General features: G+C 42.4%; 1 protein-coding gene across 1 annotated transcript in view; it reads left to right on the forward strand.

Annotated features, from left to right (window-relative positions):
- Positions 1 to 4,793: 4,793 nt before the first annotated feature.
- The window catches only part of IRF8 (interferon regulatory factor 8), a 35,559-nt gene continuing 24,402 nt past the window's right edge, over positions 4,794 to 15,950 (forward strand). Inside the window, exon 1 of the mRNA XM_043986910.1 lies at positions 4,794 to 4,893. The gene's annotated coding sequence lies outside the window, so the exon portion shown is untranslated. The remainder of the gene's footprint in view (positions 4,894 to 15,950) is intronic.

Here is a 15,950-nt window from a genome sequence, read left to right on the forward strand (position 1 = left end):
TAGCTGCCCTTGCGCCACTTAGCTGCCCCAAAACTTGTGTGTGTGTGTGTGTGTGTGTGTGTGTATTTTTAAAGATGACAAGCAAAAATGGACAGTCATGTAAATTGTTCATGGGGCGTCTTGCTGTGGTGATCTGTGGAGAGAAAAAAAAATCTTTGAAAACTACTCTAAGGTGACCAGTGAACTCTTGTATGCTAAGTGCACCTCTCTCTGTTGGTGTAAATCTATCAGGCAATAGAAATATATGTTCCTAATCTCTTGTCCAGCTCCCTTCCTCCTAACCCTAGCTGCAAGTACAATGTAGCACCTATAAACATAGGCAGAAGAGATTATTCCCTCATTCTTTCAAGCAATGCCACAGATTGGATGATTTGTCATTCAGCATCATTCCCTTCCCTCCTCTCTCCTCCTCCCTCTTCCCCCTCTCCCTTTTCTTTTCTTTCCCTTTCCTTCTCTTCCTTTCCCCTTTCTTCCTCTTTTCCTTCTCTCCTCTTCTCCCCTTCCCTCCCCTTCTTTCCCTTCTTCTCTCCCCCTTTCTTTCCCTCCACCAACTTTTCTTTCCCTTTCCTCCTCTCCCCATATCTTCCCTTCCTTTCCCCTTTGCTCCTCCCCTCTTCTTTCCCTCCTTTCCTTTCTTCTTCTCTTCCCCTTTCTTCCCCTCCACTAACTTTTTCCTTCCCTTTCCTCCTCTCCCCTCATCTTCCCTTCTTTTCCAACCCTTTCTCCTTCACTTCCCCTTTTGCCCCACCTTCCCTCCTCTGATCCACAATAATCCTGTGAATCTTACAACACATAAAGTAGCATATTAGAAATTTCTATGAATAGCTGTACTTTATACTTCAGGTTTATTATCTTACCTGATCCTTAGAACAACCCTGTGAAGCAGGTGCAAGTAATCTTATTATTCTTATTTTATAGATAAGGAAATGAAGGCACAAATCCAGTGACTTGCCCAGTCATAGCAAGTAGGTGTAGAAGGAGGGTTTTAAATACACATTGGTCTCTTTTCCTTCTCTCCAAATCCAGTGCTCTTTCCATTATATCACAATAAAAGATGTCTAGATTCAATTATGGCTAAGACTAACTATAACATATGTTTAGAAATGCTCTTAATTTGCTGTTGCTCATTTGGCAGTGGCTCCGATCTCTTTTGCTGGAAATAATCTTTTTTTTACTGACACTTCCCTATAAACACTTATTTAAATGATCCTCTTTGTGAGGGGCAAGGATTTTTGTTTGTTTTTTGTAAAGGGGATATGAAGCTCCTTACATAGAGAAGTTCAATTTAATTCTTTTTTTTTTTTTTTGGTGAGGCAATTGGGGTTAAGTGACTTGCCCAGGGTCACACAGCTAGTAAGTGTTAAGTGTCTGAGGCTGGATTTGAACTCAGGTACTACTGAATCCAGAGCCGGTGCTTTATCCACTGTGCCACCTAGCTGCCCCAAATTTAATTCTTAAAATAAACCTATGAGGTGTTATGTAATGAGTGGAAGTATTCATCTTCCCATTTTACAGATAAAGAAAACTGAGGCCTGGAAAGATTAAGTGATTTGACAAAGGTTGCACAACTGTTGAGTCACTGAATGAGGTGTGGAGCTCTTGTTTTCCACCAGTACTAGTATTACTACTACTAGACCCATTTCTATAGCCCTTTAATATTTACAAATCACCTTCCTTACAACGATGCTGTAAGAAAGCTGTGTAGCTCCGACTACCCGAGGAGTCTTGGAAAAGTCAGTGCCCCTCTGCGAGCCTTGATTTTCTCCTTTGTAGAATGAAGAGGTAGGGCTAAATGAGCTGCAAGTCCCAAAGGGTCCTGGGGTAAAAGCCCAGCTCACAGGGTTAAAAAGTGAATCCAGATTCCAAAGCTGCTCAAAGGAATTGGAATGGGTATGGGGGACTTGGAGTAGAAAAATGACAGCTCACATTTATACACACTTGACATTTGATGAAACTTTCCTTAAAGCTTTCTCCTTCCCCCAACCTTGTGAGCTATGTTGGCATTAATCCCCTCATTTAACAGATGAGCAAACTGAAGCTTTCAAATATCAAGTTACTTGCAGAACATCACAGAGCCAAGGTGTGACAGTGCTACTGAGGTCACCTGACTCCAAGGCCAATGCTTCCATCACCACATCCTGCTGCTCCCAGATTTATCATCTCTGGACACAGAAAATAACACTTCAACGTAACCATTCCTTTTCCTTTTTTTTTTTAGTGAGGCAATTGGGGTTAAGTGACTTGCCCAGGGTCACACAGCTAGTAAGTGTTAAGTGTCTGAGCTGGCTTTGAACTCAGGTCCTCCTGAATCCAGGGCCTGTGCTCTATCCACTGCGCCACCTAGCTGCCCCCACCATTCCTTTTTTTGGAGCTGGGGGTGGCAGGAAATCAATCTGACTGACAATATAGAGTAAACCAGTATCAGTCATATCAGATCTTGGAAAGACTTTCCATTAATGAATCTCCCAAGAGTGTGAAGTAGAGAAGTCCTTTGCAGCCATCCAGACCACTTCAAGTTCAAAGCCAAGCTTTAAGAGTCCTTCCCTGGTCAAAGGATAAGAGGGTGGGACTGTGTTCTGTAGGCCGTCTTCCAGGTTACAGTGATTTCTCTTTGGCTCCTTTTAGCTATCAGATTCTTCAGTTAAAGAGGGAATTAAATCGTCTAAATTTCCTTGGTCAATCCTGACAAGGAATCTCTACTTAATGAAGTTCTGTGGTGTCATTGGTTGGGGTATCTCCCAGCCCCAGGAAGCTATCAGTGCTTTGAGGGTCACTTTCTATATTTCAATTTTTTAAAAAAAGATTCTTTTATTTATGTAGTTGAGTTATTTCTGTTGTGTCAGACTTATCATGACCCCATTTGGGGTTTTCTTGGCAAAGGTACTGAAATGGTTTGCCATTTCCTTCTCCAGCACTTTTTTTTGTTTGGACGTGGCAATGAGGATTAAGTGACTTGCCCAGGGTCACACAGCTAGTGAGTGTCAAGTGTCTGAGCTGGCTTTGAACTCAGGTCCTCCTGAATCCGGTGCTTTATCCACTGCGCCACCTAGCTGCCCCCTCCAGCACATTTTACAGATTAGGAAACTGAGGCAAACAGGGTGAAGTGAGTGTCTGAGGCTGGATTTGAACTCATGAAGATGAGTGTTCCTTACTCCAGGACTAGCGCTCTATCTTTCCCTGCTCCTCCCCGCCCCCCCCCCAAGGAAAGGCAATTTGCTTGAGGTCACACAGGTAGTGGGGGAAGGTGGTTATACAATTTATTTTTTAAATTTTTTGCAGGCAATGGGGGTTAAGTGACTTGCCAGGGTCACACAGCTAGTGTATCAAGTGTCTGAGGTCGGATTTGAACTCAGGTACTTCTGAATCCAGAACCGGTGTTTTAACCACTGCACCATCTAGCTGCCCCCACAATTTATTTTTAATTTGAGTTTGTAGTGTGTATTTATGTTTCCGGAGAACTCATTCCCCACCTTTAGTGCTCTGAATGAAAGCTTTTATCTCGAGAGGTTGAATGACTTTGGAGCTCAGAGATCACCAACTCCCTCATTTTGCAGAGGGGAGGACCAGGGAGCCTGAAATGACTTTTCTGAGGTCACACAATCAGCATGTGCCCAGATTATTTAAAAAAGCAGGTTTCGCATCCTATGGGCTTCTCCTCCCGTCCTGCCAGGAGAGGAGCATTAGGGTGAATGATAAAGCCTTTTAAGGACTTACAGGAACAGGGGGTGGAAGGTTTACTAGCTGCCCCTAAAAGGTTCCCTCTCATTTCCCCTGCTCCTAATTCTTTTGAGCAGCCTTGGAATCTGGGCCTACTTCTGAACTATGTGAGCAGGGATTTTACCCTAGGACTCTTTGGGACTCAGAACTCATGTAGTCCTACCTCCTCATTTTACAAACGAGGAAACTGAGGCTCAGAGGAGGGAATTGACTTTTCTGAGGCTCCTCGGATAGTGGGGCTGCTCAGCTTAAAAAAAGTAATCACACGAACCTCTTAATTGATATATTTTATTTATATGTAAATAACATTTCCAAAAGTAGTCATACGAACCTTTTAATTGATATATTTAAATAACATTTCCATTTTTGAAATTTATAAAAATAAACATCCTCTTCCTACTCCCCCTTCCCTTTGCCTCTCTTTCCGGGAACAATCGGACAAATCAGTGCTCCCCCCCACCCCCCACCTCCCCAAATGCCCAGGTGACGGCTTATTTCCAGCCGCCGGGCTAATGCCAGCGCGGCGTCGGGGTTGCCGGTGGGGGCGGTTCTGTGATCGACTCGGCTTCTATTTTTCCTCTTGGCAGAGTCAGTTTAGGGTCTCAGGGCTCTGACCTCCGGGAAATTCCCGCCTCCGCCTCCGCCTCCGCTCGGGTCCAGCTGACTCGAGTCACTTTCGGCCGTAGCATCCCACCCCTCAAAGCCGCCGCGGCCGCCCGTGCTCGTCCGAACCTGGGAGCCACCCCCGGGCTGCCACCCCCTCAGTCCTCAGGCTGCTGGGGCCCCCGGACTCCTGGATGGGGAACGGGGAGCCCTCGTTAGGCGGGGGACGCCCCCGCAGCCACCTCCACTATCACAGTCACGGACACGGCCGCCTCCTGGACTGGACGGGTTTCTCGGAAAAGCTGCACTTAGAAGAAGGGTCTCCGCATGGCGGGCATCCATTGGTCCAGTTCTCTCCGTTCCTTGCCAACCATTGGTCGGAGCCGCCGTCAGTCCGTTCAGGGGGCGGGATGGTCGGGACACTCCCCGAACTCATATACAGCCCCGCCCGGGGCTAGTGTCACCATCCGGGCCCCTGGACTCCCCAATTACTCGCTAACTCCCGACAGCTGCAGCGGGGAAAGCTGCTCCGGGCTAGGACCTTTTTCTGGACGGACGACTGCTGCCTAACAGGTAGGGATCCTCCCATCCCCCTGCCTTCTGAGGCTTTCCAAGGAAAAGAACTGGCAGTGGGTTCTTATGCAGCACAACTCAGTCTAGTGCCCCCAATATAAGGGCAGATTAGATGACTAGATAGACTTATATTTCTATACAGTGGCATTAAATTTGGAGACAGAGGACCTGGGTACCAATCTTAGCACTTCTACTATTGACAACTTCTTCCTCTTGTGTAGAATGAGGGGATTGGTGTAAAGGCTCTTTCTAAATGTTCTTTCCAGCTTTATTACCCTCTATTAGCCTATGATCTGAGGCTCCACTGAGAGAGGCCAAACGTCCAGAAAGAGGAAGGGTATAGTTCTACTGTCCTTTGGCCCGGTTAGACATACAAAATAACTGCGTTCGGTTTTAGATGTCACATTTTAGGAGGGACATTGACAAGCTGGGGCCCTCCAGAGGAGGGCAGACACAAGATATTGACGATCCTCCGTGTCATGGCAGGTGAGGTCTGCTGGGAAAAATTGGGACCATTTAGTCTGGACAAGGGAGGACTGGGGTGGGGGGTAGGGGAACGTAATAGTTGTCTTTCTTTATTTAAAAGGTTTTCTGAGAAAGATGATTTAGATTTGTTTTGCTTGCTCGGTGAGAGTAGGGAAGGCACAAAAGTGCAAAGATTGGAAAATTGCAGAGAGGCTAATTTAGGCTTTTTAGTAGGGGGAAAAGGTTTCTAACAATTAGTACATCTGTTCAAGAGTGGATTGGGCTGCCTTGAGAAGCAGTGAATTTTTCCTCACTTAGTCATCTTCAAACTAAGACTGGATAACCACTTGTTGAGTTATTGTAGTGGAGACTTTCATTCAGGTAGGGATTGGACTAGTGACTTCTGAGGTCTCTCAGCTGAGAGATCCTGGGAATCTATGTTTTGAAGCCCTTGTCAGGTGGATTTTCTCTTTAAGGCTCTTTTTGGCTCTGACTAGTTTGTGTTCTATGTCTCTTCTACCTCTGCCATTTTCAAGTGTATAAGTCATTTCACCCCTTGGAACCTCATTTTCCTCATCTTTAGAATGAAGAGATTTGTCTAAATCTTTCAGGTCTTTTCCAATTCTAAATCCCATGATGGAAATAACTATCAGTGCCTATATACTGCATTTCTCAATTTCTCTCTCTGCCTCTGAGAGGGTCCTTTAAACGTTTAGAAGTACTTTATTTGTTGACTGATATGGAGGTAAGCTTCGTGAAGGCAAGGACTAATCTAAACTTTGTATCTTTCTCGGGTGCTACAGGACTTTGCAAGTATAGGGTGGGCCAAAAGTCAGGATGTCTTAACTTTTTGAAAACTATTATTCTTTATTTCCTATGTATACATATTTATTTCTTATATATATAGTATATGATGTAATGGTATTGTAAGTAAAAAAGAAAAAATAAAGAGTTATTAAATATAGAAACCTCTTCCTGACTTCATGACTTTTGGCTTACCCTGTACAAGTATCTAAGTGGTTAAAGTATGCCTATCTTTGTAAGCATTCTTTAACACAAAGCTCTGGGAAATTTGCTCTTTGTTCTTTGGTTGTTGTTGTTGTCGGGTTTTTTTTTTTTTTGCTTGTGCAATTATTAAAAAAAAATAATGCCTTAACTTCCCTTTTGGAAGTGGGATTTAAACTCTGCTCAGGGTAGCATAGTGGGGGGGAACTAGTCTTTTGTTTTCTTTCTTTTCAAACTATAGAGCAGAGGAAATAAATTCTCGTCTTTCTTTTGTATTCCTGGATTCTTCATTCATAGAGTCACAGATCATTTGAGCTAGTTGGAATAAAAGAGACCACTTAGTCCAGCCCCTTCATTTTTACACATGTGGAAACTGAGAACTTGAAATGCCAAACTACTTGCCCAAAGTTACATAGCAAGTTAAATGTGGTATAGAAATCTGAACTCTAGTTTCTTGACTCTGTCTAGGACTTATTCCTCTATTATCATATATCCTTCCAATACTATTATTCTATTCTCTATATTCCTCAAGAAGGTTCTGGTAGACCTCCATGCTGTCTCCTGTTAAAAACTGCCCTTACCTCTCTGTCATGGGGTAAAGGCTTCTGAGAAATTAATCCACAGAAGTGGTGTTGATATCTTACAAATGGTTTGATGTATTTTCCCTGGGAGATGGAAAAATCACAAAGTTTCAGGCGTCAGTGGGCTGGCCCTTGGGAGAAAGACTTTCATTAACCAATTAGTTAATTAATTATTTGGGAGCACAGAGTGACTTCTGGCCCTCTGTGTGCCCACACTGTATTGATGAAATGAGATGTTCCCACTTAGGGATGCCTTAGACATAGTCAGAAGCTGTAGATCAAAAAGGCATCCTGGACATTGCCTGTTTTCTTGAGAAGATTAACTTGAAACTGGCAAGTGGTGTGTGTGTGTAAAAGAATCAAAACGCTTTTAAAAAATGAGGCAGGTAAGTTCATTTCGTAGAAATCCTTCTAGTTTGACAACATGGAATAAAGAACCCCATTTTCCCTGCTTGTATTAATGGGATTTCTAGCTGATCTTAGCCTGACCTACCCAACCTGATGCCACTTTTCTAAGCATGGTCCCCAAGATCCTCTGATTTAGGAAAGTGTTGCCCACAAGGACATCATCAACCCTCACCTGTATTTGGCACCCTTGCTCATGGCTAACATGTGATTTGTGATGGAGGTAAAAAATGAAATATGGTATGGCTTTCTTCCCTCCCTTAAGTGTCACAAACCATGGGGAGCGGGAATTGTGTACCAGATCCCTCTCTGTCTTTGAAGGGGAAATGGATCGCCCTGCCAGAAAGATCGGGGACTGGAAATAGTATGGTCCGATCAGCATTCATATGCCACAGTTCCTTTCCCCCCCCTGGATTTGGAGAGCCTTTTCCATCATGAGTCCTTTGGAACTTTCTTGTACTGTTGCATTGGTGAGAGGAATATAGTTCATCACAGTTGATCAACATAATGTTGATGATACTGTGTATAATGTTCTTCTGGTTCTGCTCATCTCACTCATCATCAGTTCATGCAAGTCCTTCCAGGTTTCTCTGAACTCCTCCTGCTCATCGTTTCTTACAGCACAATAGAATTCCATTACATTCATATACCACAACTTGTTCAGCCATTCCCCAATTGATGGGCATCCCCTCAATCTCCAATTCCTTGCCACCACAAAAAGAGCAGCTATAAACATTTTTGTACATGTGGGTCCTTTTCCCTTTTTTATGATCTCTTTGGGAAAAAGACCCCAAAGTGGTATTGCTGGGTCAAAGGGTATGCACACCTTTATAGCCCTTTGGGCATAATTCCAAATTGCATTTGTCCACTTTAAAAAGGCTCAGTTTTGTCTACATACTTCCTCCTTTTTCTACCCTCTTTCCACCTTAAATATCACCGAAGTGATTTTTATTGTTTGAATGATCCTCTATTCATATTCTCCAATTCCTCATCATTCTGTGGAGTTGATCTATGAAGTTTGGGTTTTGGCTGGTGGAGGGACTTCAAGTTCCAGCTGTGTATTTATTATGCATCTGTTGGCTGAAGAGCAGTCTAGTTAAACTCAGAGAGCCCCCTCACCCTAAGGTGGGCCACCAAGGTGATCATTTTTTTTTTCTGCCAGAGCAACTCATGAAGATTATTTACTAATTTGTGGTGGGACTATGTTTCATTGGTGGAGGGGGCACCCCCACTGATGAAATCATGTATCTCCTGAAATACCTAAATGATTCTTTTATGGAGTTTTTGAATGTCAAATGAACTGCGACCAGACCCTCTCCCTCATGACAGAATTTAGAACTGGAAAGGATCTTAGAAGTCTAAGACCTAGTCCAATGGAGTTGAGGAAAGTGAGGTAGAAAGAGGGCTGACGGTGACTTGCCCAAGGTCTTGTACCCAGGAGGTGGAGCAGCTAAGAATCAAACCTGGTCCTTGGATTCCAGCAGTATGGTATGCTAGCCTTTCTTTCTTCTAGTATCCAAAACTAAATTTAGCGTCATTATATGAAGACGAACAGCAAACTTATATGGCCCAGGTAAATTCTTGCCATCTTCCACCTTTCTGCATGGGAATCATAGGATTTCGAGATGGGATTTTGTTGTTGTTGTCCAGTTGTTTCAGTCATCTCCTACTCTTTGTGAGCCCATTTGAAATTTTCTTTGTAGAGATACCAGAATGGTTTGCCATTTCCTTGGCCAGCTTATCTGACAGATGAGGAAACTGAGGCAAACAGGGTGAAGTGACTTGCCTAGGGTCTGAGGCTGGATTTGAATCCAGGAATTCCTGACTTCAGGCCTGGCACTGTATCCACTAATCCATTTTACAGATGAGAAAATCATGACTCAAGTTAAGTGACTTCCACTAGTTTAGCAGAGTGTCTGGCACATAATGGGTGTTGGAAAAATGTTTCTTTCTTTCTGCATTTCCTTCCAACCTTGCCAAGGGCCATTAGGGTACTTATGGAGTGGAATCAGGATTTGAATTCAGGTCTTCCCAATTTGGGGCATCTAAGTGGTGCAGTGCATAGAGTGCTGGCCCTGGAGTTAGGAGGACTTGAGTTAAAATGTGACCTCAGACATATACTAGCTGTGTGACTGGGAAAGTCACTTCACCCTCATTGCCTCAGTTTCCTCATTTGTCAAGTAAGCTAGAGAAGGAAATGACAAACCACTCCAGTATCTTTGCCAAGAAAACCCTAAATGGGGTCATGAAGAGTGGACATGACTAATTGACTAAACAACTTCCTAATTTAGATCTCTTTCTAATAGATTATGCTTTCTAATCTTCCTAATATTTCAGTCATCTGAATTATAATAGAGGTTGTTATGTCCAGGCACTAGACCTTTTCTCCTTTTTCATATGTATTTACCAGCCAAGATGAATATTTTTTCATCTGATTTTAGGTCCTTTGATTTATACACTGGACCCTCTCCTCCCTACCATAATGTAGCAATGATCTCCTTTGCTGGGGTCACTGTTCCTGGTTCACTTTAGTGTAAAATCACCTGAAATCATGACTTGATTGATTAAGGTACTTCATGTATTTAATAGCAGAGTAACTTACCTTCTCTGTAGTAAAGTAGTAAATTTATCTGATTCTTTTACATAAAAGTCTGTCTACTTTATTCCCTCTCATATATATGTTACTCACTAGAATTAGACTGCAAGCTCCCCAAGTCCAAGAACTGTTTTTTACCTTTCTTTGTATCCCCAGCTCTTAGCACAATGCCTGACGCATAGTAAGCACTTGTTGACTGTTGCTGGACTGACAGCACTTTATAGACATTATCTCATTTGAGCCTTGGTTATTTTTGCCCAGGGAGAGGGTGCTTGGTCGTCTGTGGTTATGGATTGGTCCCTTTTGATTTGGCACAGGGTTTTCTGAAATAAAACTGGAAATGTCTTACTGTTTCAAGAATGTTGGGGACCTAGAAGAGGGGAAGAAGTTGAACCAGTCTCTAAGCTTTCTTGGTAGAGGGAGAGGGGTAATAGGGGAAATTATACATTCAGTTCAAAGGGTACCTGATGGGATAGATACAATATGCCCTTAGACACACCTCTGCTGTCTAGTATATGGATTTCCAAATTGGATAGGACTGTTTTTATCCCAGATCCGGGAGGCTTTACTGCCTGACAGATTTGTAGGGATGCAGATTATTTCTAGGTAGACTTGGCAGATAGGAAAAATTATTATCTTGAAATTAAGAGGAAGTTAGTTGTAAGCACATGACCCTGTTTCTGAATTGTTCCTGCCAATGCATTGGGTTAGTATTGGTGCACAGGTAAATTTATGGGTGCTCCAGATAGAATTTTGATCCTGATAGTTAATAATGACAATAAAATCATAGAATTTCATTGCAGGAAGTACTGGGAAAAATTCCCAATTTGGAATTGGAGAATTTGCATCTGAATCCTATCCATTAATAGCTATGTGGATTTCGGCAACTCACCTTGCTATTTGAGGCTCCTTTTTCCTCTGTAAAAGGGAGGTTGTGAGGACAAAATGAGGGGGCCAATGTTATCTAAAGGACTTCTTCACAAGACCCTATACAAGTGAGAAGTTACAATCTTAAACCATGATCACAATTACTCCCATTTCTGTCATGCTCTAGGGCTTCCAAAGGGCATTCTTCTTAATAAGGATATATAAGGGAGGTAATTAGCATTCTATTTTACAGATAAGGAGAATGAGGCCCCAAAAAGGGAAGTGACTTGCTCTTTAATGTTGGAGCTAGAATTTCCATCCAGTTTTCCTTTGACTAAATCCGGACCTCATCCTTTTGAATCACTTTCCAATGAAAATTAAGATAAATTTGTGCTGAGAACTTGAATCTTGCATCTGCCTTTCATTAGTTTGATGTAGAGAATACACACTAGACTGAGAGTCAAGAGACTCAGGTTCAAGGTCCAGTGTGACCAGCTGTTGAATGACTTTGGGCAAATCTCGTTCCTTGTCATCTTCAATATATATAAAATGCTGGGTGGGATGGAGTGGGGGAGTTTGTACTACCTCTGGGGTTCTTAACCTTTTTGTGTGTGTGTCATGCATCTTCTTGGAAGTTTGCTGATTCCCTTCTCAGAACAGTTTTAAATGCATAAAATGAAGTACATAGGATTACAATGGAAGCCAATTATAATAAAATCTATTTATCAAAATATTTTTCCATCCAATTCACAAACCCTCTGATAGTCATTCTGTGGACACCATGTTAAGAACGCTGAACCTTAGAGGCATCTAGAAAGCACAGTGGATAGATCACTGGCCCTGGAGCCAGGAGGACCTGACTTCAAACCCAGCCTCAGACACTTACTAGCTCTGTGACCCTGGGCAAGTCCCTTAACCCTGATTGTCTCTCCCCCCCCAAAAAAGAACTCTTTGTCTTTAGGATATCTAACTTTCCTTTCTGAAACCCAATAGAAGGACAGCCAAAAGTGCTATGTAAATATAAAATGTTAATGACTTTAGATGCCTCATTTAGCAAAAGGGGGAAGCAAGGACCCTCAATTGTATATATGTTTTCTTTTTTTTTTTTAAATTTTCCCTCAATTGTATATTACTTGTTTTTCTCTCAGCTCTTTCTCTCACCTGATCACCCAAGTCCTCCAAATAACAACAGTTCCTAATGTTAATGAAATCCTTCTTTCGTTTCTGAAACCTTTCCTTACTGTGTATGCTGAGTTATTGTTTCAGGAGGCTGCTTAATTTTGTTTTGTTTTTCTAGCACATCCTTCCCCCCACCCCCTTACTGTTGAATCAGTGATAAAGCCACTGCTTTTTTCTTAGCTGTTCAGCTGATTTCTCAGTCAAGCCTGATTTGAAAGTCTATAGTTACAAAGCATAATGTGCAAAATAATGTAATACTATTCCAAGTAAGACAGCATATAATAAAATTCATTTATCTCATGCTTCCATAACTGTTTGAAATTTATCAGATGTCTTCCATACAATCTCACTAGTGCATGTATTATTCTCATTTTATGGATGAGGAATTTGAGTTTCAGAGAAGTAAAGTGACCATGCAGCTGGTAAGTGTCAAGTCCAGGAAGTTCAGTATTCTTTCCATTCTTCCACACCAACTCCCACTATCGGAAAAGGATCACAGTGGATGATGGTTTTTAAAACCTAGAGCTAGAAAAGAGTTGAGAGCTCTCAAACCCTTCATTTACCTGGTATGGAACTTGGGAGTCAGAGAGATTGTATCATTCCGTCATTAGAGCATTGGCTATCTCTGGGAGAGACAGAGAGTTGAAGTCTTAGTCTCTGCCCTTACGAAGTTTATGGCCTGGTAAAGGAAAAAGGCATGAAGACAGAAAACTGACATGGGATATATAATAAGGACATCAGAAAGGTACTCTGTAGTCCAAGAGGGAAGATCACTGTAGTCCAGGAGAAACAGAGAAGGCATCTATGGGAGACTAGTTGGTGGCACAAGTGAGGCTTGGGCTGGGACCATTGTTGGCCATGGTGGGGGTTATGATGGCTCAGAGTGAATGTCAATAGCAATTGTTTCTGTTTTGGCCAGAAACTCTGAGGATCTTACCCTCACAGATTGATTTTTTTTTTTTTGATTAGGTAAGAGAGGCCATTCTTTGCCCCATTTCTTACTTAGCCTTATGTGTTGAATGGGCATTGCCTCAGACAAACTGAGACCTGGGAAAGACATTAGCTTAAAAAGACCAAGGTCTCCCACTGCTTTCCAAGACATCTCCAGTCATCCTGATGTATATCTTGCCACTGGACCCATGTAGCTGTGGAGGAGAGAGTGAGGCTGGTGATCTTGCACAGCCCTCCCTCACTTAAATCCAATTCACTTGCAAGTCACAACATTTTCCTGATGTTATGGTCCTCTTCCAGAATGAAGGACAAACAATGAATGAATGAGTTAGTGGCACAACTGAGACTGCAGTTCACTGCTCTGTAAATTCATAAAGCAACAGTGGGGGATGAACTAAACTTTCTGGATGAGTTGGACAAAAGCAGTTTGGGCAGAAATTTGACTAAGAATTCTTTGTTTCCCCATCCAATGGAGGATGTCCTTAAGATCTAGGTGGGTCCGCAGGCTACAGAAACTCTGATGATCTGGGTAGTGTTGACTTGGGGAGTAGTTTACTTCTGGACTCGATTGAATCATGCTGTATGTTGTGCTTTGTAACTCATGATTGTTGCCCATCAGGAAGCCAGGAAGAGGATATCTTTCACTCCACAGAACACAAATGTTATTTTTTGGGTGAGTGTCTGGCCAACTATCTAGGGGATTTCCAGCTGTTCTTGTAAATGATGACTGTAAGATAATAAAGCATGGTTGTCACCCATATGGTTCTTGGGAAAATGGACATGTTCTGGCATGGTGCTTAGGTTCCAAAGATTGTTCTTACATGAGATAGATCTGAGAAGCTGGACACAGTTATTCCTGGGTTTTCCCCCACCCCCACCCCCCCATGCCTGGTTTGTAGCCCAAATTGCTTAGAAAATGGTGCTAAAGGAGGTAGCTAGGTGGCACAGTGGATAAAGCACCAGTCCTGGATTCAGGAGGACCTGAGTTCAAATCCGGACTCAGACACTTGACACTCACTAGTTGTGTGACCTGGGGCAAGTCACTTAACCCTCATTGCCCCGCAAAATAGAAAATAGTGCTAAAGAAATGAATAGGTTTGATCACTAAAGACACCAGTTGGCTTTGTTCTGTTCCTGTACTATGGCCCTGGCCAGCCACCTTCCAGGCACATATCACTGGTGTTATAAAGACATAGAAGAGACAGGTGTTTTGAATATATAATTAGCTTCTTCACACAACAATTCTATTCAGCAAATGTTTAACAAGCCACTGCTATGTGCAAAAACGGTGTGCCAGATTCTGGGAATACAAAGACAAAAATGAAATAACGCCTGTCCTCAAGGAGCTTATATTCTCTGAGGGAGAGGGAGGCAGAGGTGATATTACATTTACACAATTAAGTAAATAAATGTAAGTAATTTCAAGAAGGGGAGAAAATTAACAATTAGGTGGGATGGGGTAGGATGGAACCACATGAGTCGATTGGATCCATAGGCATTCTTTGCCTTAAAGTTATTTTGACAAGTGTTGTGTGTGTTTTTTTAAACAACATGGCTAATACATTGTAACCAAATCCCACTGTATGATCACCCTGCAGGAATGACAAAGTCCTGGGTCTGAATCTTAGTTCTGCTCTGTACTGGTCATGTGATCTTGGGTAACACACTTCACTTCTCTGGGACTCAGTTTCCTCTTATGTGAAATGATGGGGTTAGCTGAGATGAGTTCCAAGGTGCCTTGCTGTTCTGAAGCCTACAAATTGTGACTCCAACACTTGCTGGCTTTGTGTCCCTAGGAAAGTCATCTCTGAGCCTCAGTTGCCTGAATTATAAAATGGGAATAATATTACTCACAGTATTTACCTGGTAGGGTTGCTATAGCATTATATACACACGAATTGGTACTCTTGTTATTTTTCCGATGGAATTGACTTGCCTTGTAATAATGTTTCAATTAATACTTTGTTTTCTTTTGAGAAGAATTAGAGATGTTGGGTAGGATATGCCATTATTGGGAGAGAAAAAAACAAACTCAAAATCCCTTGTTCTACTTATGTGATCAATGGTATAATTTGGGGACGTCAGGGACAACATTTTATTCTATTTTTGAATTATAATCAATTCATTCATCCAGTAATTCTATTGAGCAAACATTTATTAAGCCACTACAATGTGCAAAGTTGTTGTTGGTGATGGTCCTTCATTCTTGAAGAGGACCATGACATTGGGGTGATGTCAGAACTTGCAGTGAATTGGATTTAAGTGAGAGAGTGCAGCATCACTAACCTTCCTCTCTCCTACAGAGCCATCTGGGTCCAGTGGCAAGATATATATCAGGACAACTGGAGATGGTCCTGGATGTTTTAAGGCAATTAGGGTTATATGACTTGTGCAGGGTCACACAGCTAGTAAGTGTCTGAGGTGGGATTTGAACTCAGCTCCTCTCAATTTCAGGGTCAGTGCTCTATCCATTGCCCCACCTAGCCCCCCCAACTATGTGCAAAACACTGTGCCAGAATACAAAGACAAAAATGAAATCATTCTTGCCTTCAAGGACCTTATATTCTCAGGTGGGGTGGAGTAGGGATATTACATGCACACAAGTAAATGTAACATAAACAAAGTAAGGATAAACAAGAAGGATAGATCATTAACAATTGGGCTAAATGAACAGGGTTCAGGAAAAGCTCTTCTATTGGAAGCAGCACCTGAAAGATGCTCAGGATTCTCCTAGGTAGAAGTAAGGAATGAATACATGAAAAAAAAAGATAATTGAATCTCAGATTTCAAGCTGAAAGGGACCCTAGAGGTCATTGAGTCCAATGTTCTCATTTTACAGCTGAGGAAACTGAGCCCAGAGATGTCGGGTGACTTGTCCAAAGTCACAGAGGCAGGAAGATGGGATTAGTGTTGGCTGGCAAACTTTAGGGTTTTTCTCCGTAAGTGAGAGAGTATCTTTTCTATTCCTGGTCAAAGTGGACCAAAGGGTGTATGGGGAGGTTCAGCAA

Source organism: Dromiciops gliroides, chromosome 2 (assembly GCF_019393635.1).
Source record: "Dromiciops gliroides isolate mDroGli1 chromosome 2, mDroGli1.pri, whole genome shotgun sequence".
In the NCBI taxonomy this organism is placed as follows: Eukaryota; Metazoa; Chordata; class Mammalia; order Microbiotheria; family Microbiotheriidae; genus Dromiciops; species Dromiciops gliroides.